Source organism: Perognathus longimembris, chromosome 15 (assembly GCF_023159225.1).
Source record: "Perognathus longimembris pacificus isolate PPM17 chromosome 15, ASM2315922v1, whole genome shotgun sequence".
Taxonomy (NCBI): Eukaryota; Metazoa; Chordata; class Mammalia; order Rodentia; family Heteromyidae; genus Perognathus; species Perognathus longimembris.
In genome coordinates, this window is record NC_063175.1 from 47,315,711 (window position 1) to 47,338,858 (window position 23,148).

The 23,148-nt window shown below is 44.0% G+C and overlaps 1 protein-coding gene and 1 long non-coding RNA gene across 4 annotated transcripts in view; one reads left to right on the forward strand and one right to left on the reverse strand.

The window, feature by feature from the left end:
- Nedd4l (NEDD4 like E3 ubiquitin protein ligase) overlaps window positions 1–23,148 on the forward strand; it is a 283,441-nt gene that overhangs the window by 114,669 nt on the left and 145,624 nt on the right. The window lies entirely within an intron of this gene.
- The window catches only part of LOC125364281, a 30,531-nt gene continuing 29,533 nt past the window's right edge, over window positions 22,151–23,148 (reverse strand). Inside the window, exons 2-3 of the long non-coding RNA XR_007213453.1 lie at window positions 23,136–23,143; window positions 22,151–23,088 (exon numbers count right to left, since the gene is read on the reverse strand). This is a non-coding gene — a long non-coding RNA (uncharacterized LOC125364281). The remainder of the gene's footprint in view (window positions 23,089–23,135; window positions 23,144–23,148) is intronic.

Below are 23,148 nucleotides of genomic sequence, written 5' to 3' on the forward strand. Positions count from 1 at the left end.
ACTGAGCCAATGGGGAAGGAAAACTGCCCTTGAAGGCGTGGACTTCAAGCAAGGACTCGGTCATTTTCACACGGGGTAACTTGGTCGATATTTGAGAAGGCCAAGTTTTCTGAGGTGGTGATTCCTCTTGTTCTCTTTTGTTATTATAAAGGTGATGTACAGAGAGATTACCGTTTCATAACTGAAGAATGAGTACGTTTCCTTTTAGACAATGTCACCCCTTCCTTTGCTCTCTCCTCGTCCTCCCCCGTCCCAGGTTGTATGTTGTTCATTTATGACATGGTGAATCTGCATGGCAGTAGACCGAAGCTGACTTGTTCTGTAGCTGATTCTTCGTGGTGTTTCATCCAACGTTTCCATTTCCCTTTGGCCTTGGTTGGCTTTGCTATGTTGTATGGAGACAGTACAGTACACCAGTGACCATCTTCTGATGGCTTGTGTGGTGCTTCGCCATAAATAGCCAGGGGTGTGTGTCCTTTTTAAATTTCTGTCCGGTGGGAAGAAGCCGGTTCGGTGGCTCTTGTGTTGTGAACACGTTCGCTCTTGTCTTGTGGACTCGTAGCCCCTCAGGAACCTCTTCCTCCATCCAGGTCTGCCCTGCTCTTGAATCCGCCATCTAGTGCTACTCCGAATGTGGCCCTTGTGGCTGCGTGTGGTCTGTGAGCTTGTTAGAGGGGCGAGATGGTAGACCCTAGCCCACCAGAGCGCAGGTGGAATCTGCTCGTTAGCTGGATTCCTGGGGTGCTTCTCGCACAGTCAAGTTGGGGGAGTGGGTACAGCAGTGTAAACGGGAGAGTGTAGGCTCCCTTTCAAACAGCCTGCCTGTCCCCGCCCTGCCCCCACCGCCCCTGGAAGGGGTCTGGATTCATCCTTTCCCTGGTGGCATCTGTCCCCAGGGGTGCTGTCTGCCGTTCCTGCCTCACACATGCCACACAGCCCTTGTCACCTTCTTAGTTGACCAGGCACTTCACGTCTCTTGTTTGGCAAGTACTCTGTCCAGTCGTATTTATCCCATTATTCTGCTCATGCTAATGTGTACATTACCCATGTATTTAGTCAGCCCTCTATGTCTGTGGGGTCTCCACCCACTGTGTCAACCGAGGATTCAGTCCACGAGAGTGAAAATCCAGCAGAATGACTAGATACCACGTACAGTGTGTTAGGTATTGTAAGTCATGTCGACAGGACAAGCCCTAAGGAAGGTCAAGCAGAGAGGCTCTATGCAGATTCTGTGCCAGTTCTCTGTAGATGATTTGAGCTTCCTCCTCATTGGGAGTCCTGAGGCCCAGTGTCCTGGAGCCAACTCCCAATGCACACTCAGCGATAGCACAGAGATGACAATCAGTGTGCACAACTACATTTTCTCATCATTGATGTTAATGTGCTTGCTAGACTGTCCATAAGCACTGCCAGCTCCATGTTTGCACTCCGCTGCTGCAGTGTGTGTGTGTGTGTGTGTGTATGTGTGTGTGCGCGCGCGCACGTGCACATGTGCACGCGCAAATGTATCCACGTATGTGTGCTGGCAAGTGTTGATATTCAAGCTCAGTGCATGCTTAAGTGAAAACTTCCTTGCAAATTACTCCTTGTTATCCACAAACTGACTTGGCAGCCAAGTGATTTCAGGGAGTAAAGTCACCGACATCATAAAAATCCCCTAGTATTGGATTCAGTATTTTCCTGACTCTTACATTTTAAATTCAATGGGTTAATTTTGGCAAGCTTCAATAATCTCCATTTATAGGTGCAGCAATGGTGTTTAGTAGACTATAGAAAAAATATTCAATAGTAAATGTACAAGAGTAAAGAGTTGTTTGTTTTTTTTTAAGTTGGCTTTTTATACTCAGAAACAGATGATTTTTGTTCCCCCTAAACTATGCTGGCTGCATCCAAATTAGTGAATGTTAAAATAACTATGACTGGAGAAAACATTTTTCAAATTCTTTTTGCTTTTTTTGTAATTAAATGAAATTCTCCACTTGGTAGTTAATCTCCAAGATAAATTAAGTCTTGCCAGACTGTCTGAGATTAGTGAATCAGACCCTAAAAGCCTGTAGCATTTGAAAAATAGCATCTATGGTGCTATTGATTTATGAAGGGCACAATAAAAGAAACTGCAGTATTTAAAAATCTATGCTAGTCAGTCTTACCTGCTGGGTCTAAGGTAATCCACTTCAAACCAACTACTAGAGAGAAGCTTCTAGCACCAAGTTAATTAGTTTCAGAAAATGACTGACAATAAAGGAATAAAAATTTTAAAAAATAGCCAAAGACAGGTATCTTATACCTATAATAACCCTAGCTACTCAGGAGGTTGAGATCTGATGATCTCAGTTGGAAGTGAGTCCAGACAGACTCTTATCTCCAATTAAGTAGCAAAAAGCCAGCAGTGAAGCTGTGACTCAAGTGGTAAGCTCCAGCCTTGAGTGAAAAAGTTATGAGAGTTTGTGAGGCTTTGAGTTCAAGCCCCTATATTGGCAAAAATAAATGAATAGATAAACCTTCAGTGGTTATGAATTGAGAATCCTTGCTGGCTTTATTGCCTAATTTGCTATTTGATGTATTTATAGGCATTAATACATTATAACAACATAACTAATGGGAATCCATTTATACTAAGCATTTGTTTTTTATGACCTTATTTTCTTTAAAAGACACGCTGATAATATATAATACCAAAGGGATTAAAACTAGTTTTTGGCTTCAGGATGTTTATGGTCTAGTAGAAACTTTGAAATCTCCTGGGCAGGGCTTTTTGTGGGACCTCTCCAGCCAAAGGAATAGCCATTCCAATAAGGAATAAGAATATAATCATTTATATAGATGCGCATTATTCTTGTCACTATAGATATTTATCATTATGCTGACTGGTGACAGATTGTGATGTGTCTGTGAATTGCATATGTTTCTAAGCTTCAGCCAGTCGTCTTTAAAATTAGATTTTGGATTTCCAAACACTAAGCACTCATTATATAAGAGATTTCAAAGTTTTGCACATTGTCCTGAGGGTCACTTATGTAAAAGCTTAGAAGCCAAGATGGTGCTGTACAGCGCACCAGAGAAGAGATAAAATGACTTACAGTGTGACATAGAACTCCCCAGCTCAGAAATCAGATGAGATATAATAAAGAAAAAAGAATTTAAAATAAAAATTAGGAAAAAAGAATTCAGCATCATACCAATACAACACCTACTAGAGCTTGAAAACCTCAAAGAAGATGTTTAGACTGAACGTTAAATTCATTAAATTACAAACAGTAACCCAACAACTACTGCAAGATATCGTAAGATGATTTACAAAAGACAGCAGGCACTATAGAGTCGGCTATGGATGTCTTTTTATTGGGACTGGTTGGTGTTTCCTGCTCTGAGGGCATTAGTCCTTTTAATTCCTCACAAACTAATGTGGTTTTATGGTGGGTCACCGGCCAGCCAGAACTTGGGTGGTTGAGTTTGCAGGGGTGAAGCCTGAGCAGTTGAGCCCTCATGTAACACCCAAGAAAATCTATTGTGTTTGCAAAAAGGCATAACAGAGATTAAAGAAGGAAAATAGAGTCACCTGGCAAAAATATTTGTTTGCCCTTTTTCAAAGTTAAGGAAGTTATATTTGGAAGAGATGTTTGTTATAAAAATATCAGAAAGTTTGTTTGGTAATCCTAAGAAGTGTGGGTTATTTTGACCAAAGGGTTGGGGAGGGAGGGGAAAAAAGAAGAGAAGAGAAGGGAATGGAGAGAGAGAACGGGGAGAAGGCAGAAGAGAGATGAGCATGAAGCATGTCAGTTGGGAGAGGGAAATGAGATGATTAATTGGTGTAGGGTAAGAATAGAAAACATGTAGGAAGTAGAATGTTGAAATTTCAAGGCTATCTGTTAGTCATTAGTTGAGGATTTATAAAGAAGTAGTAGAAACCACCGGTAATGAAGGAAGGACCAAGGGCCCCATCCTTTCCCTTGCATTCAGCTGGAATATTCCGAATCGATTCCAGTTCAGTCCTGTTTCCCCCTCCCCTCCATTTCTGCCCCCTTTGTTCTGGCCAGGCTGCCCCTATCCCCTGTGTAGGTGCTCAGCTATTTCCCCTGGGCAGTTGTCAGTGCCAGGCAGTGCCGGTTCATATACTGAGCCTGTATAAAGCTTCCTCCGTTCCTTCCCTAGGAATAGAAATCAAGCCATTCTCCGGAGAGCGAAAGATGTGGGGCCAGATTCCCTGATCCCTCCCAACACGACCATGACTTGTTTCATCTGTGCAGAGTCAGTTTGCAGATGACACCAAGTTTCCCAGTAAGATGTGATCAGTGCCCTGTATTTGTGGAGCTGCGTTTGGCCGCCCCCGCCCCCTCCCCCCTCTTCCTGGAGCCAGGCAGGAGTGGGTGGATTGGGCTCCGCTGACACTGAGGTGACTTGTGCCTAGAGATCTGGCAGCTCAGCTTGAGCTAGGTGAGAGACATAATGCTCAGAAGAATAGAAGGAGCACAGGGGACGAAGGGTGTGAAAAGTCAAGCGTGTGGCAGAAATGACGGTGCTGAGATTTGCAGGTGTTATGCATATGAATAGAGTACACATGGCTGTGCATACCCCCCACCCCCCAATTCTACAAATACAGCCGTACAACCATGCACTCAGGAACAGCTTTCCTCATACTTCCATAGCGCCCTTGGTCTGTGTCATATACCCACATTATTTGCATGAGAATATGGAGTGATTTCAAGGCACTCTGCCTGCAGTCCCTCCTTAAGACTGTTATTCTCTGTTTAACAGGAATATAATAAGGGGCTTGGATCACCAGTCTTCTGCAGAGTCAACCAATGGGCTTAGCACCCTTTCTAGGCATTTCTGGGCTAAAAAGCAGCCGCATCGATGCCCCTGACTTGACTTGGCTCTCGCACGTGCGCGTTAGTATCTAACACGTGGCTGGAGATGAAGGTGTGCAGATTGCTTCAGCAGGGTATAATTCAGTCTTGTTTGCCGCTGCTGTTGATAGAGGATGGAATTGTGGTACTTTGACCCCTCACAGGGGCGCATCGGGTAAAGAGAAGCTCCCAGAGCAATGGAGACCCTGGGAGCACGAAATGGTTCCTGCCCTCACGGATTTCTGCTAACAGGGGAGCTTAAAGGTAACATTTTATTTCTTGGGATTCCCTGGGGAAACCATTCAAAGTAGAGATTTTTAAATAGCAGAAGATCTTAAGATATTTTTCCTGTGTGTTTGTGTTCTCACAAGGACTTCTGGCTAGCAACCCAAATAAAAGTATTAGCACTAGCCAACAGATAAACGATTCGCATGTTAGTTGTTTTACATATGAGTCAGAGCTTCTAGAATGTGTTCCCCTAAGTAGGCTGAGCTTCCTTCTTAGCTTGTTGTCATAGGGTCTAAAAATGGAAACGGTGAGTCTGAACTCTTTCCAGATCATAAATGCCGAGTTAGTAGAGCATAAATGAGTGTGATTTTCTTTGAGTGTCATTTTCAACTGCCCCTAGCCAGGTTGGGACCATTTATGTCCCCTGGAGTGAGGATTAAGGAAGTCGTAGCAGCTTCCCTTCGGGCCCCAGTTTTCTAACTAGGCCAGTGTCTCCTCCTCTACCTTGAGATGGGCTCCAGTGTTTAAGTTGTCATTGGAAGCTGTCACATAGAGAGCTCTTATTGCAGCGTGCATTTCTGCCCCTGCAAGGGCAGCGGGTTCTGCAAGGTTGCCCCTGACTTCCGGAGAGTTCTATCGTGACTGGGGCTGACGGTGCGCCTCCTGCTTTATTAGGTCACCTTCAGGCCCCGTGGTGACCTGGGAGGGAACCACAGCCATCCAGGATCTTGTAGTGGTTTGGCTTTGGAACCTTGTCCTCAGGACAGGTGAAAGGTTTAAGATGAAGCTAAAAACAGATGCTTCAAATGCAGAAATTATTCTGTATGCGTGTGTTGTGTATGTGTGTGTGTTGTAAACCTGTTTTTTAAAATCTTGCTTGTGAAACCAGTCCCGCCTTGGGGATGGGGGCAAGGTTACCTCCTCCTCTTCTTCCTCCTCTTCCTCCTCCTCTTCTTCCTCCTCCTCCTCCTCCTCTTCCTTGTTCTCTTCCTCTTCCATTGGTTTGTTAATCCCTTGTTTTGAGAATGCCACAGTTATAAGGGGCCACTAATTTGCATTGTGGCCCATATATATATATATATGTATGTATGTATATATATATATATATTTTTTTTTTTTTGGCCGGCTCTGGGACTTGAATTCAGGGCCTAGGCTCTATCCCTGAGCCTCTCTGTGCTCAAGGCTAGCACTGTACCACATGACCCACAATGCCTCTTCCAGCTTTTCCTGTGTATGTGGTACTGAGGAATCGAACCCAGGGCTTCATGCATGCTAGCCAAACACTCTACCACTAAGCCAAATTCCCAGCCTCCTTATAACTTTTATAGCAGGTATTTTTTTTATCTTGTTCGCTGTAAAAATTCTGCATGTTATGGAATACACCACCCAGAAAGGGAATCTTCCTTCTGTATTAAGGAAGGTAAAAATAAAGAAATGGAGTATGCATTAAAAGCATTCAGAAAGTGAGCTACATGAAATAAAATAAAATACAACTAGGATGGAGGAATGACTAGGAGAAAGGTACAAGCTGAAGTAGAAAATACATTCAAAGGTTAAATGAATCCAGTATCTGGTTATTTGGAAAGACCAATGACAAACTCCCATTATCCTGGCAAAGGAAAAGGAGAGCAGAAATAGCTAATAGGAACAAGAATGGGATAATGGGGGTGGGGACTAATAGGCTTTGTATGAACATGTACGTACAACCCTAGGCAACACATTTAAAGACACAAGGCAGATTTCTTAGTAAAATACAAATGACCTAAAAGGATGCCAGAAGCATGTAAAGACATCAGTCACCATAGAAGACAGAGGAAAGGTGCTGAGAGTACTACTGAGAAAATGAGTGAAACTCGTGAAACTCCATGGATTCTTAACTGTAAAGAACATACGTTTTCAGTATGATTCCTGCTATCCCTAGACTTAGTCAAACATGAAATATCTCCTGTTTCATTTTGTAGAACCAGTATGATTTTAACTAAACAAAAAGCTGATATATTTTAAAGAAGAAAAGTATAGACCAATATTATTTAAGCTAGTGAAGACAAATCCATAGTATTAACAGTGCATGGGCTCTTGAATGCATTCACGGGCTGATACACTTTAACTGGGAGGTCCCCCCCCCCCGCCCCCCGGTAAAATGAGGGTGATTAAGGACTGGGAAGTCTTATCATTAATATTAAAGGAGAAAGAACGTACCAGGCCAGCAGAGGCTCAAAGCCATTCGCTAAAGTTTAATACTCATTTCTAAAACGGTGCGATCTAAGAAAGCAAAATAGCAAAAATGAGAGAGAAACCCAGTAGCAGATATTTAATAAAAGGCAAACTCTAAAATGGTTTCCATTAAACTTACGTATTAGACAAGGGGATCTTCCTTACAGTTATTATTTAATGTTGTCTTGAAGGCTTAGTGAAATGTTTGTATACCTAGACATTCCAAGAGCCTCAAGGGAAAGAAATTTGAAATACAATAAGAAGATGTCAAGGTAGCTAGATGAAAAAAAATAGGTTTTCTCTCCTTCAAAGGGAGGAAATTTCCAAGAGAGAAATTGTGTTTTCTCTTTCTTAAAGATAAGCGTGTGGAAATGGGAAATAAGTCCTCCTATTATGGTAGCACCAGAAAACCTAGAAGTTGAACCTAGGGTCTGTTCCCTTCTTAATAAAAGATATGAAATAAAACCTCAAGGAACAAAAGCGTACAATGTGAATATATTTATTCAAGCAAGACTAGCTGTCACACGGGTGGAGATATGGATTAGCATGACTTTATTTGGAAAGCAGCTGACAATCTATATGGCAATAAATATTAATAGACCTCACTCAGTAGCCTTTATTCTGAATGACATCTGTCATTTAGAAATAAAAGTGTATGCAAATTCTCATGTACAAAGGTGAAAATAATATTTTAGTGGCATAATACTGAAAATGTGTGTGTCCACCCGTTGAATAATGGCTACCTTGTGGAATCTTTGTACTTTCTGATGTTGTCAGCCATTCCATGGGCTTTGGAGGGGTTTCAATGAGAATTTGATGGGTGGAAAGCAAGATGGAGAAAAGCTGCAGAGCAAAGACACGGTCTCTCCACATACGCCCCATGTACGAATGGGTGAGTACAGGAAATAAAAATGGAATGTGTGTTCCTGAGACAGGAGCCGAGTGGAGGGATGTGGGAGGCAGGTGCTGGCCGTGCGGATTTTCCAGGCCTCCTCTCCCCGGTAGCTTAAGGACCTGAGCCGCCGCCACCCATGTGCTGTTAAGTGTTAACCACTTCCTGATTTTCCCCCTAGAGGAGGTCGCAGGGTGCTGTGGTCTATGCCCTGGCGGCTCGCGCCTGTAATCTTAGATACTCAGGAAGCTGAGCTCTGAGGAGCATAATTCAAAGCCAGCTGGGGACCTGAGACTCCTATCTCTAATTAATCACCAAAAGGCTAGCAGTGGAGCTGTGGCTCAGTAGAGAGCTAGCTTTGAGCATAAAAACCCCAGAGCTAGCTTCAGGTCCTGAGTTCAACACCCACCCCCACCCCCACCCCACCCCCAAAAAAGAAGAAGAAAATCCTGACTCCTCTAAATACTTGAATTCCATTTTTTAAAAATTCCAGCCTGGGCTGGGGATATAGCCTAGTGGCAAGAGTGCCTGCCTCGGATACACGAGGCCCTAGGTTCGATTCCCCAGCACCACATATACAGAAAACATACAGAAAACGGCCAGAAGCGGCGCTGTGGCTCAAGTGGCAGAGTGCTAGCCTTGAGCGGGAAGAAGCCAGGGACAGTGCGCGGGCCCTGAGTCCAAGGCCCAGGACTGGCCAAAAAAAAAAAAAAAAAAAATTCCAGCCTACTCTCTTTTTGCTCTCTTTGCCATCCTCCTGGATTCTCCAAGCCTATTAATTAAGTCTCTTTTTGTTTATTCTAAGACCCCATTTCTGTGCCCTGTTTGTAGCTCTGGGTCAGCATGGTTTGGGGGCTTTTCTCCCTATTGATGTATCTACAGTGTCTTCCTATACCGATCATGTTTTAAAAACCACTGTAGTGTTTATTAATACACCTGTGTGTATCTGGAAGCAAACTCACAGGGTTGAATTCCAGGGTCAAAGGCCATCTTACATTGAGGTTCCTGCTATATATTGAGAAATTTTTCCCCTCAAGAATTCTGCCACTGAGAAAACACCAACAAATGTTGGCAAGGATGTAGGAGAAAAGAAACCCTTAAGCTCTGGAAATGAGTGTAGCTACTATGGGAATCAGTATGGAGACTCTTCAGAACACACAAACCACAACTACCTTATGATCTTGGTATGTCATTTCTGGGCATATATTTGAAGGAATGTTAAGTCAGCACATATTAAAGATAACTGCCTGCCCATATCTCAGCACTATTTGTGATAACCAAACTAGAGAATCGGGTTGGATGTTCATTACTTGATTAATATATACATATATTAGACAGAATGTGATATATGCACAGTGGAGTACTATTCAACCATAAAGAAGAATGGAATTATGTCACTAGGAGAAATAAGATGAAACTGGAAATGATCATAGTAAATGAAGTAAGCTAGACTAAAATAGACACTGTGTGTTCTCTCTTATATGCAGAATCTAGACTTAAAAATATGTCATGAATGTAAACCAGGGTTGGCAGGAGGGACTGTTTTGAGGTGGGAGCCAGAGGAAAGTAAAAGGAGAATGTAGACATGATCAAAACACTTCATAAACATGTTTGAAATTGGAATAATGGAATCTGTTAACTTCTTAAATTCGTTGTTCATTATCTTTAAAAAATAATTAAGAATGTTGCCATCATGAGAACATTTGTCTTTTTTTTTTCACGCTTAACATTACTGCATTTTATCAACTTTGTTATTTCGGTTAGTATGGGAGGAAAAACTTGTCATTATATGTATTTAATTAGTAAGTTCAGGTATCTGTTTGTATATTTGTGTTTTTCTCTTTATGAAGTGCTAATTTACATTGTTTTGTCCATTTTTCCACTGGATTGTTTTAATTTTTCCACTGATTTGGAAGGGAATGTTGCTTTTTTAAAAGTTAATTTTAGTCATCTGTCATTGTTACACTTGCTTCTGTCATTTGATTTAAATTGTGTATGTTGTTGTAAAGCAGCTTTTAATTTTAACGTTGCTTTAAAATCTTTTCTGTGGTGGCTTGGGAAGCTAGCACTTCTAGCAGAATTTGGTTTTGTTAAAGATAAGAAGGGATGTCCTTCTCTATGTATAGACGTGATACATCTTATTAGGCTTAAGACAATTTAGGAAAAAGAAAAAAGATCAACAAAAAAGAATGCCAATTGCTGTTAACATTGTAGCATTTTTTCTTTTGTCTTTTGGGAGGGAATGTATATGAAACTGTCATGATAATATGGACAAAGGGCATTGGGGTCAGATATTTTATTTTATAGTTTAGTTTGTATTTGCCAGTCCTCGGGCTTGAACTCAGGGCCTGAGCACTGTCCCTGGCTTCTTTTTGCTCGAGGCTAACACTCTACCACCGAGCCACAGCGCCACCTCTGGCCTTTTCTATATATGTGGTGCTGAGGAATTGAACCCAGGACTTCATATTTATGAGACAGGCACTCTACTACTAGGCCATATTCCCAGCTTGGGGTCAGTTATTTTAACAAGTGATATATAACAATATATTCTGAATGCTCAGTCTCTTATTTTAATCAAGTCTGCTCTGGGTGGTTTTGTAAATTTTCATATAAGAGAGAAAAGATACTGTGTTTTGTTTTTTTTAAACTAGAATTTGTTCTTATGCTTTGTCCCTGTCAATGGGATTACTGAGCCAATTAGCATTCGGGTTGAATTTTTTTGTTGTTCATATGATCACTTTACTATCCTAAAAAAAAAATGTATATTCCCACATCATAAGTCCTCATCGAGCTCCCATCCAAAGAAACAGGACACCAGCCTAAATATTTGGGGAGCCGCACTGAGCTGGAGGCAGATGGAGGTGACCTTGAGAAGCATGAGGAAGCTTTCTGAGGGCAGAGAAGACAGTAAAGGACGCTGGGCTTTTTAGGGCTGTGTGGGCCATGGAGGAGGGTAATTTGTATTTTTGTGGTTGGACTTGTGGGAAGTGGGCCTGGAGTTACAGGAAAGGGGAGTGGATTGTGTGGTTCATTCTGGCAGGTGAGTGTGGGCTGGAGTCCAGTTAGAGGTACGTGCAGTAGCCTGGGTCAGAGAGAAAGGTTTGACCCAAGGCCGGTGACAACCCAGTATGGGGAGGAGGAGAAAGTTGGGGAGAGAATTTGGGAGATGGAAGGAGCCCTGCTGCTCTGCTGACAGGCTGCTGTGTAAAGCAGGAAGAATGGCCCCTAAGATGGGAAGGCTTGCCAAGAAACTGTGTCTGTGGCAGAGCCCCAGCGCACGTGAGATTCTAGGTGCTTCTTACACCTCCAAGCAGACACTGATGGTAGGTACACCAACATGGCAGGCTCAGGCCGCCGGTGCTGAATGGGGTCCGCTGAGCTTGTGGCATTTCTTCGCTGTGATATTGTGTCCAGGATCTTGGGGAACTTCCCCAACCCGAGAAGGTATCAGGAACACATTTGATGAGTTCGGAACTGTCCTGAGCTGCCAGGATATACATGCGGTGCGGAAACAGATCTGGGGGTACTGTGCCTTGAGCTGAGGGGTGGTACTCAGTGTTGTTTATGGAGAGGTATTTGCAGATTCAAGAGACCTCCCCTCCTTGGTGGGTGCATCTTTGGGGACAGACACTTTGGTAAAAGCACCAGGTTGGTTTCTCGAATGAACCTACGAAGCATGCAAAACACACGCTGCCCTTTCGTGGTGGGGGCATCGGAAGAAAAGGCTAAGTCAAGTTAAGGGACCTGTGTTAAGACCTTGTGAGGCGACTCAAGACTTGCAGTTATAATCGGCAAACCTTGCCTGTGTTACATAAAGATTTTTGCCTGTGTCGTGTCATCCTTGTTTTGTTCAATTTAATTCCTCCCCCTCCAAGTGGCCTACTTTCTCTTCTACTGTAGCTGGGTTTAAGCATAGAAACTTGGATTTTTTTTTTTTTTGTTAACCCCAAGCATTTGTGTTCTTCCCTTTCAGTTATTCATTCTTTTAAGATAAATGATACTACACAGATAATTTTAAATAACTTTTAAGTGTGTAAGTGTTACAAAGAAGTCATCTACCCATAAAATAGAGAGATATAATTGATCATTTTATTTTATTTCTTTATGGTACCTGGGCTCTAGAGCTGTCTGGCTGGCTGTCTGTGAGTAGCTTGTGAATTTGACAAAATGCTGTAACATTGTTTACAATGGTAGCTTTTAACCAGTATTTTGTGAAAAATTTTTATAACAGTTTGTAATTGTATTTTTCAAAACACAATTTCTGAAGGCTGTGGTATAGAGGCGAATCTATGGTGGCTTTTTAGGAAAGACATCTCAAGATGAGCTTGCTAGTCAACAAATCCTTTTAAAATGTAAAATACAACATATAAAGTACAAAAACTTAGCTGAGCTTTCTGTGTTCTTAATAAGATTTTGTTTTTACTGAAGTTAGTCTTAACATTTTTTATTCCCTTATGTTTGTTCTTCTTCTCCCTTCCTTCCTTCCTTCCTTCCTTCCTTCCTTCCTTCCTTCCTTCCTTCCTTCCTTCCTTCCTTCCTTCCTTCCTTCCTTCCCTCCTCCTCCTCTCCTCCTCCTCCTCCTCCTCCTCCTCCTCCTCCTCCTCCTCCTCCTCCTCCTCCTCCTCCTCGTCTCCTCCTCTTCCCTTCTTTCTTCTTCTTTTTCTTTTTTGTACCAGTATTGGGGGTTGTACTCCCCCTTGCCTTTTTTGCTGAAGGCTGATACTCTACCACTTTGAGCCACAGCTTCGCTTCTAGCTATTTGGTGGTTAATTGGAGATGAATCTCATGGACTTTAATCCCCAGGCTGGCTTCAAATCATGATCCTCAGACATCAGCCTCCTAAAGTGCTAGGATTGCTGGTGTGAGCCACGGGTGCCTTCCTTTCTAAAATAGAATTCCTTTTTAAAACATTTTGTTCTTTTCATGGGAACCTACTGATTCATTGTGACACTTTGTGTTGTTTTAGAAATCCTCACCCTGTAAACCATCCAGTTTTCTAAGCATAATAAATAGTACTAAGCAAATTATGTCGTAATAAGTCATGTGTTTTTCAGGAACCACGTAGTGATACACACTTAATGCTAAAAAAGAATAAGGGGTTATAGGAATAGTAATTTTTTTTAAAGCATTAATTTGAAATTTTATTTGAGGAAGAAAAGATGCCCAAGAGACAAACAGGAATAAAGGCAGCACAGTCCCTGTCACTGCAGGTGACCCTTCTGTGGCCTCTCCTTGGTCAGCGAGAGCGCTGGCTGTGACCGAAAAAGAGTTCTATTTCCTCCACTCCCTGTGCTAACTGAATTCTGCCCACGTTGTGAAACTGAAGCATTTGCCTCCAGACACCAGCCCCATCCTGTTTCTTAAATCCAGTGGCATTTATTTCCTCTGTCTAGCCCAGAGTCCTGTGCCTGAGTTGAGGAAATGCTGTAGACTGCCCTTCCCACCCTCCGTCTACCTGTCCACAGAGGCTCGACCTCCTGCCGCCACAGAGCTTTGGAGTGGCCCCCGGCCACTGCCCTTTTGGAATCAGGTTTTTAGACCCCAGGCCCAAATGCCAGAAGTCCCAAGTTAGATCTAACCATTCACTTCCACATACCAAATAAAGAGACCTTCGGAGAGGAGCAGCGGAAGGAGATTTATTCCATGGCAGCCATCTTCAGACATCTTCAACTGTCTTCTGAACTACAGACATTGGCTTTGGGGTCAAATAGGGAGAACTGGGGACAAGGAGTGAGGAAGGCATGTAGAGTTAGAAAACAGTCGCAGGTATGACGGGGTTGATCCGTAGCTCAGTCTTTGTTCCACGAGGCCTTCTGGAGAGGTTGTTACTGCTTTATTATTGGAACAGAACCGGCACAAGGTGCGATCCTGAGTTTTGAGCTGTTTTCTTTAAGACGTAAGATGTCCTTGCTTGTTTGAGGAACAGTTTGCCTCCACACAAGACAGCTGCCTGAATCTTTCCCTTTCTCCTGGAAACAAGGTGATTGCAGGGGACTGCCACAGGGAAGGGCACACATACAAAGTTGGGGAACTCGTAGTTCGTTCACAAGACTCAGCCAAAGCATCTTTCAAGTTGCCTTTCACACTTTAAAACCAGCGGGGGCTTGACTGGGGTGGTTTGGCCTCTTTGGGTCATTTGGCACCAACTGGAGCTGCTTTCTCTCTGTTATATCCGAGGACAGCTGTTGTCCAGGTTGTCAATACCCTGGAATAGCACAGAGTGGGTCTGTACAATCAACACAGTCTCACACCCCATAGTGTGAGAGGAAGGCTGTTCTAGACTGAGCTCTCACACCTGACCGGGTTCTCTCTGTCATTTCTGTCAGACTTTGCAGTAGGCTGGACAGTGGTGGTTTGGGAAGCTCAGAAAATCAGGTTCGTAAGATGGTTGGAGCCCATCCTAGCTAGCGGAGTAGAGAAGACAAGAGTGGTGGCACTTCAATGGGGTGTTGGGCTTGAATCCACTCTGGGGCCTGTTCCTTGATGATGGCGTTGCTGGATGTGGTCCTCCATTTCCTCGGATGGAGCAAGGGGCTGGGAGAAGACCTCCAGCATTCCCTTCTGTTGACATTTCTTCTTGCTTAGATGCACTAGATTCGACTGCATACTGATGCTGGCTCAGGAGAAGCTGCTTCTGTGGGTTTAGGGAGAACAATGCAGGCAAAAGGGGGTGGTGGTGGTGGTGGATGAACACCACCTCAGTAAGTTTGATTAAGAAATAGAGGGGGCAGAATTGGAGTTAGAAAGGGACACTACATCCTCCCTTATTTTTCTTCCTTATCTTTCTCGTTCTGTAAAAAGGGGAAAAAAAGGTTTTGCTCTGCGGGGTTTTTTTTTTTTTTTTTTTTTTAGGCCAGAGCCTCACAGGACAGAGAGAAAGAATACTGAGGGGAACCTATGAGTGCCATAGAGAATGGCTAGTAATCACAAATCTGAATTGTTTTCATTCTTTATTTATATGCGTACTTGGAGCAAGACCATTAAGTGCAGTGACTTCTTAGAACTGCCCTCACAAACTCCCACAGCTCGCGTGGCTTACTTGAACATCCCAGTTGTTGTTTGTTTAATTCTCTTGGGCAGTGCTGAGGTTTGAACTCAGGGCCTTGAGCTTGCTAGGCAGATGCTCTAGCTTGGAGCCACACCTCCAGCCCCATTCTCAACTGGTTATTTTTAGGATACAGTCCCCGCTTCCTGCTCACCCTGGTTGTACACCTGAGCCGTGAGGCATCTACTTTTAGCCTTCCGTTGTCACTGGCATGACAGCTCCTCACCAACGCCCCCAGGTTCCCGGTTGTAGAGAGCTGGAGTGTCACCCTGGCTGGCCTGTAATGGCGATCCTCTCATTTCCAGCTCCCCACGTAGCTTTGGATGACAGGTGCTCACCGTGTGCGTGGCTGTGTGTTGGGAACACATTTTGCAAGCTTTTCTCCCTGAGCTGGCCTTGAACCACAGTCCTCCTGTTCTCAGCCCCCAATTCCCAAATTGCTAGGATCACAGACTTTAAAGATCCCATCTGCAGATACAATCCCCTTGTGAGGTACTTACATTAAGACTCCCGGATATGAATTTTGGATAAATACAATTCAGCATATCAAAACTAGGTACCGTTTAATGAAAAGTATAGGTACTTTTATCTTTTAGGGAACCAGTAAACGGTTGTAAAATAAAAGAAAAAATGACCTGACTCGTTTAGGTATATTTACTTATAGTGTATTGTGGTTCTTTTTTTTTTTTTAACATCCCAACTAGCACACAGATCTGAAACATTACAGATAAATTTTTTTACAATTTTTTTTTTTTTACTTCTACTTATTTTATTTTATTTTGCCAGTCCTGGGCCTTGGACTCAGGGCCTGAGCATTGTCCCTGGCTTCTTTTTGCTCAAGGCTAGCACTCTGCCACTTGAGCCACAGCGCCACTTCTGGCTGTTTTCTGCATATGTGGTGCTGGGGAATTGAACCCAGGGCTTCATGTATATGAGGCAAGCACTCTTGCCACTAGGCCATATCCCCAGCCCCGCCCCCCCCCTTTTTTTTTTTTTTTACCATTTTAGATAGAACCAAAGAAACTGGAGTTTAAATGTCATCTGCATAATGCTTGCTTTCCCTCACTTGCTGAAGACCAAAGACTCAGAGTGTTGCTCTCGCTTGAGAATTAGATCGAAAGTGCCTGGCAGGGTCAGCCTGTCTGTGTGAGATTCTCTGGCTCTTCCTTGGTACCATTTGTTCTGAGATCCTCCCAGCCACCAGGGGTCGCCAGCTCCCCCAGTGATCTGTGATGTATTCCCACCATCTCTAGGAAATCCAGCATTTGATAACTGGTGGGAACTCTAAAGTCTAGTTTACAGGGCATCCCAGCTAGCAGGTCAACAACATTCCACCTGAATATGCATGAACGAAGCGGGGACACTTCCTGCCTCAGCCACATCGGCTGGAGTGAGGGGTTATGTTGGCTGGAGGGTAGCGTGTGACCTCTTCAACCAAGAGAGAAGGCACATCATGCTAAGTCACACATTTGACTGGCTCATGGGAGTCCAGTCACCAAGGGCCAGGCTCAGCTCATCTCCTGCTTCCTCACACCCAAGGGCACACACACAGCAGGGACCTGGAAACTGGGAGTGTGGGTTGACAGGTTGAGCCTGCTTCTCATGCGCAGCAAACCCTTTCCTTTCGATTGATTCTGTTCTGCCATTGTTACCTCTGTATGTGACAGTTATTTTGTTCCTGCCTTTTTCGCCATTCAAGACTTTAAGCTCTTGGAGGGACCCGAAGTCTTGGTCTCAGCCTACCTGGGTAGAGAATAGATAGAAACTGAGTCAGCCATGAAAGGTGAAGGACGGATCCCACAGCCTACCCTCCCAGGAAAACGGATGCCGTTCTAAATAAGCCAAACAACTTGGCAGACACAGTTGGCAGGAAACTGTGGAGCCTTTGCTTGCTGCCCTCGCCTGGGGATAAGGCCCGGGTTCATCTTTACCCAAGAAGGACTGTCCTTTGTGCAGTGGGAAGGACTGCAGGTAGCTTTACCTTCGGGCACTGGGTAAGGATTTCAGCTCATTGCCCAGCTGGGTGGAGTTACTCACCCCTTTACCAAAGGGGCGGAGCTTTTCCACCAACTAGCATTTCTGTCTGGCTGTCATTAATATGAATCATCAGTATAAGTAGCAAGCTCGTGGATTCCTTCTCAGTTGTGTTAAAACTTGCTGGTGTTCTCTGAGTATTCTGAGTGGTGTGTGTGAGCATACATAGACAGACTCTGCTGTGAATCAGGGAAGGCAGAAGAAGAGGCTGGAGAGGCGAGGCCCAGGGTCACTGAGTATAGAGTTCTAGCAAAGCCAGTCCAGTGGATTGCTTTCCTGTGGGACACATACCTTGTTTCTCCAGAGCCTTGAGGGAAATTACAGGTAAGAACAAAGACGCCACTGTATGTTTGTTATGTGGAAATGTAGTGTCTAATGGCCCGGGGTTGGATTTGGTTGTTATACTGATTCTATACCAACAGCATTCGCTGTTGCTGGAATTTTTTTTTTTTTTTAGTGTTTCAATTTTTATTTTTTGTTGTTTGGGGTTCAGAGCAGTGGATCTTTCTTGTCTGTCTTAGCTATCTAGTGGAGGGGGGGAGTATAAATTGCTTCTCCCAAATGAAGACAGGATCATTGTGTTATATTTTTTAAGTGAGTGGGAAATGAAGACCACTGAGGTTCGGTGAAAGTCCTTGTCTGATTTTGACATTGCTACTTTGGGAGGAGACTTTTTGCTTCCTGTCTTGTGTTGAACGTCTAGTCTTTTGAGTATTTCTGCCTTGGAAGTTTTGCTGGAAAAGAGAGAGAGACATCAGCTGTGCTTAGATTCAAATGAAATATCATCTTATGTCATAGATGGCTTGCCATGGAATGAATTAGAGCCCATTAATATCCTAGTTTTAGATGGTAATGATAGAAGCCTTTCTTCCCCATCTGTGACTTACCTAACATTATTATTATTATCCATTATCATTATCTTTATTTGGAAAGAACAAAAATGAAAGCCCAGAGTAATTCAACTGAAATTTTCCTTTAAGTTTTGCTGTCATTTCCCATGTACTATTAATCATACATGCAAATGTACTTTATGATTAACACGTGACATTTGTTTCTTTACTGTCTCATTTGGTGGTGATTCATAAACTGTTAGTTCACTAGTTAATGTATATCTCTGTGTTGCCAAACCCCGAAAGATATAGGTGTTTATGGGCCACACCTTGTCATTTATGAGCCAGGTTACTTTCCACAAAGTATTTCTGATACCATTAAGTATTGATGAAGATGACTAGAATCCCGAAATAAGAGTGTATCAACAGTGGGAATTAGCAAAGCCTACAGTCAAATAAAATAGCTGATTTCACATAGAAAAAGTACAGTGTCTACATGCATTTGAATTAGGGTTTGTCAAGCAAAAGTAAATAAGCTATATAAAAGAAGAGGAAATTGAAAGTATTTTTTAAATGTCCATGAAGACTAGAAGGTGTAAGCCTTGGAACCCACAAGACCGTGAGTCCAGTGATGGTGAAGTTCTGAAATAAGGAAAAAGAAATACTTTGTATGTAACTGGACAGGAGAAAGGACATAGGAATTTTTACTAGTTATGGGTGCCGTGGCTATTGTTTTGTTAGCTATTGCTGTTGTTTTCCTGGGGATTTGGCTTTTTTCTTTTACAGAGTCAATGGAGATTTTAAGAAGCATGTTTTGGGTAGTCTCTTGTCACTGTGAAAGAAATCTCTAATAATGAGATAGAGGGCTGGGGATATAGCCTAGTGGCAAGAGTGCCTGCCTCGGATACACGAGGCCCTAGGTTTGATTCCCCAGCACCACATATACAGAAAACGGCCAGAAGCGGCGCTGTGGCTCAAGTGGCGGAGTGCTAGCCTTGAGCGGGAAGAAGCCAGGGACAGTGCTCAGGCCCGGAATCCAAGGCCCAGGACTGGCCAAAAAAAAGTAAAATAAAATAATGAGATAGATAGAGGGGATTATGTGAATTTATGCTCTTGGAGTATATGAACTTGAGGCGGGGGAGGGGGCCGGCCACAGGAACTCTTGTGCACTCAGTGACGTCTTAGAGACAGTGGGTAGGCGAGCTAGCTTTCCTTTGGGGAGGGGAGATTGTTTTGGTTCTTCACACAGATCTGTACTTCTAGGACTTTTCAGAGTCCCTTGTCAGGCAAATCCATTAACATACTCTCTCCTCAGCCTTGGAGGACATCTTTCATTCTGCACACCCAGAGCTAAGAATGCCTGTGTGCAGGTAGAGGGGCAGGGAGACGCTGAGCCCGCCCTTACCTGGGATTCTAGATCCTGAGGTCATTCACCTTCAGGCCAGGACTGCAGCACGTGCTCTCGCAGTTGTTTTCAGAATCTGTTTGCACTGTGTTCCCCATCTCAGAATTCCACCGGAGGGCCACTTGGCACACCCTCACGTCCGTCAATATTTGTACTTCCCTGTGCCTCACCTGCTTTCTCAGTACAGAAGCCCAGGTGGGCAGTGGGAAGCAGGCTGGGCAGCTCCCAGAAGCCACCGCGCTCCTGTCCTCCCAGCTCTCCCCCCCGCCCCCGCCCCCCGGCCCGGCAAGATCTGTGGGTAACGCCTACAGGTGACCACCAGCAGCCCTCCTGAAGTCCAAGGTGACTTTGTTCCCTATCCTTCTAGAAGGGCTGGGATCCAAATCTTACGTATCTCCCCTCCTGCCCAACTGTGGTCATCCAAACCAAACCAGTCCAAGTCATCCCAGGATCTAGTTCAGGTCATCATGAGCTGTCCCCTCTCGACTGACTTTATTCATTCTTGTACTTGTTATGGGAAGAAGGTGAAAAGTCCAGCCTCTGGTTGACATCATCTCCACACACAAAGGACTGGTTTTCTTCTAGAGAGTGGATGAATAGGAGGGGATTTCTGGAAAAGCACATGACATATCGTCACCTCGCAGAGCCCAGGAACAGTGGAACTGGAGCCCGAGTGGAAATCCAGACTCGATCCGCTCTAGTGATGTAAGCTGTGTTGCTCACTCCTCTGTTACTCATGTGGCCCCGCTGCAGGCAGGAGATCACGTGTGATTATAAACAGCCTCCCCTGACCCAGGCCATGACTGGAAACCCTGTCACCTTGTCGGAGGCCATGTGCTCATAGATTCTTAGGCAGCGGCTGTTTAGTCACCTCAGGGGTGTGATCTCTGAGAACCTTTGCCAGTGGAGGGATTTGAACCTTTTAGTTCAATTAACAGGGTTGAGGAGTTAGTTTATTTTGGCCACCATCTGTCATGCTAAGTAGACAAGCTTGACACTCAAGGAAGTCTAACTTTGTGAAAGGAAATGGCATTTTAATGTATTCAATTTCTTTCTCTCAGCTCTCTCTGTGCTGTCTTGCTGAAGTTTCCAGGCATAATTTTATCTGTTTTCAGGTATAATTTTATCTGAGTTTAATCAGTGATTTCCCTGGAAGAGATTTGTTGTCCTCGGCTATTATGTTGTCTGGTGTTTTGTTTGTATGACTATCTCATTAAATAATAGGTGGTTTCAGCCACTTGTCTTTATTGTGGCTTGAAAGTGTTCTGTTAGTCACTTGAGCATATTTAGTGACTATCTTTTGTTCTGAATAGCCCCCCAGAAGACTTCTGTCTCCTTATCCCTACCTGTCAGATTTTGTTGAGCTGATTTTAAAAATTCTTGTGTTCCTGTTTCCCTTTGATTTGTGTGTTTACTATATGTACTAACAGGATTGCCTTAGGCTGGGTGAGGATGTTTCATAAAAGACTTAATTTGTAAGATTAATCAGATTGGCCAGGACCAGCCTGCTAGACAAGCGCTCTACCACCAGACCCAGGCCCATAACCCAATTCTTTGGTCTCTTCATGAGAAATCCCCTGCTCTACACATGGAGGCTTGTCTCATGTGTGTGTCAGGGGGAACTCTCCATTTCTGGAGAAACACAAGGAACATATTGCTAGAAAGATCAGGAAAGCTGAAGGAGGTGAGGGGAGGGAGAGGAGAAGGAGAAGACATAGTGAGGGGCCTGTCACCCGCATGAGGAAAAGCCCCCAGAGATGATACAGTCATCTCTTTGCAGGAATATTGTCATTAAAATTTGATTTTGAGCATGACACAGGACTGGAAGCTTTGGTGACTAAACCGACACCTCCTCACTGTAGCAATAACCAGCTAAGGGAAAAAGCCCACAAATGCAGATGCAGTGAGATTCAACAGAGCCAGGTGGGCGATGCCACCCACGGCCCCTCCCTCCCTGGACGAGGAGCTGTTCTGCCTCATCTTCTGCCTAGAGCTAGGGCCTCCCCTCTGGCTTCCTGCAGGTGCCTAATCCTGGGTGTTGCCCCAGCCACCATTCAATTTCTGTTTGCTGTGTGTGTGGAAATCTATAATTAGCTTTGCTGCTTTTTTTAGGGTAGGGGGCGTGGGCAGAGAACAGAATAAAAGGCACCCTATAAATGCCACATGGAGAATGCACCTTAAGGCAAAACTCGTTCATTTATTCAACACATATGGACTGAGCCCCAGGAGGGCTACTGCCCCGTCTTTGGTATTGGAGAGAACCAGGCTCTGCCGTCCCTGGCCTTGACCTCTAGCTGCAGGGAACTATAGCCACATGGATCTGACTAGCCATAATAAGAGTCCACAGATCATCCTGGAGTCATAAAGAAAAGCAATCAGGAAAAGAAACAGCAATTGAGTGCAGAGGTGAGCATGCTTTAAAAAAAAAAAATTTATAGAGCAGCGCTGTTCAGGTTTCTTTTGAGTGGTGAGCTCCTACCTGGTTGGTTTTGAATGTAAGTTGTAAAGGTAAGAAAATGGCCAGGTGCTTGTAGCTCACACCTGTAATCCTCAGTAATCAGGAGGTTGAGTTCTGAGAATCAAGGTTTGAAGACAGCCTGGGCAGAAAAGTGTGTGAGGTTCTTATCTCCAATTAACCACCCTCCCCCCAAAAGCCAGAAGTGGAGCTGGGGTAGAGTGCTAGTCTTGAGCAAAATATCTTATACAGCATCTGGACCCTGAGTTCAAGCCCTAGAACTGGCACTAGATAGACAGACAGATCACATAGATAGAAATGGTCTAAAATATCATTTGCATAGAAAATATAAAAGGTATCTAACACAGTAAATGACCATTAAAGTTTAATGAAATGCTATTAGAAAAAAAAAATCTCTGCATAAGAGTATCCAGGTGACATCTGATTGATAGTCGAATGGGGTGTGTATGCCTTTGGAAAGTGCCAGAACAAAGTAATTATTCTGCCCTGTTAAAGAGTTGTGGCTGCACAGATGAGAAGATTCAGGATTGAATTTGTATCTGGTCCATTGACAGTCAAAGATCCTTTGTCTTCCTCTCTTGTCATTTGTCAAATGAAGTTGTGTTAGAGTGCATAGTCTCTAATATCAGTGCCCTGATTTCAATTTTCAAGTCAAGATGATCAAAGAAAGCTGTGAGCCGTTGTTTAACGAGTATAGGCTAAGTGGCGAGTGGGCGTCCACACACAGAGTGCACACACACTCATGAGGCATGTGCCATCACCACCTGGGCCTCTACATTCCAAGTAACTGAGATAAGGTGATCGCTTCTGAGTGTCTTGAGTGACCACGGCACGAGTGTATGTGCTGTGCTTGGGGATGGGGTGATGATGTGATTGTCACCAGTACTAACTGTACCAACAGCCCACTAAGGGTGGTCCCTGGGTTACAGTACCAGGCAACCTTCCTCGCAGCTCATGAACACTTTGTCACCTTGGGGTGAGGACCCCTGTGCTCTGTTGTTCTCTCTTTTCTTCTTTCTTCATTCTTCTTTTGTGGGGCTCGAACTCAGGGCCTGGGTGTTGCCCTTGAGCTCTTTTGCTCAAGGCTAGCACTCTACCACTTTGAGCCATAGCACCACTTTTGATTTTTTCTGGTGGTTCATTAGAGATGAGAGTCTCGCGGACTTTCCTGCCTTGA